Below are 254 nucleotides of genomic sequence, written 5' to 3' on the forward strand. Positions count from 1 at the left end.
TCCGTTAGTCTTATCATTTTTATTACTGTTGTACTTTTGTGTACAGTAAATATCATTACAACTATTATTGCTGTAATCACAATTAGTATGCTATCAACTTAATTTTTCACACTTATACTTTTTAGTGTCTTCGTTTTATCTTGTCTTTCGTCTCCATCACGTTCAACAGCACAGCAGGCTAAGGCGATCGAGTGCTGACCTCGTGCTCGGCAGTTCGAGGTTCTCTGGTGCCGAGTGATTCGAACCCCGATAGT

The sequence above is a fragment of the Penaeus monodon genome, chromosome 28 (assembly GCF_015228065.2).
Source record: "Penaeus monodon isolate SGIC_2016 chromosome 28, NSTDA_Pmon_1, whole genome shotgun sequence".
Lineage (NCBI taxonomy): Eukaryota > Metazoa > Arthropoda > Malacostraca > Decapoda > Penaeidae > Penaeus > Penaeus monodon.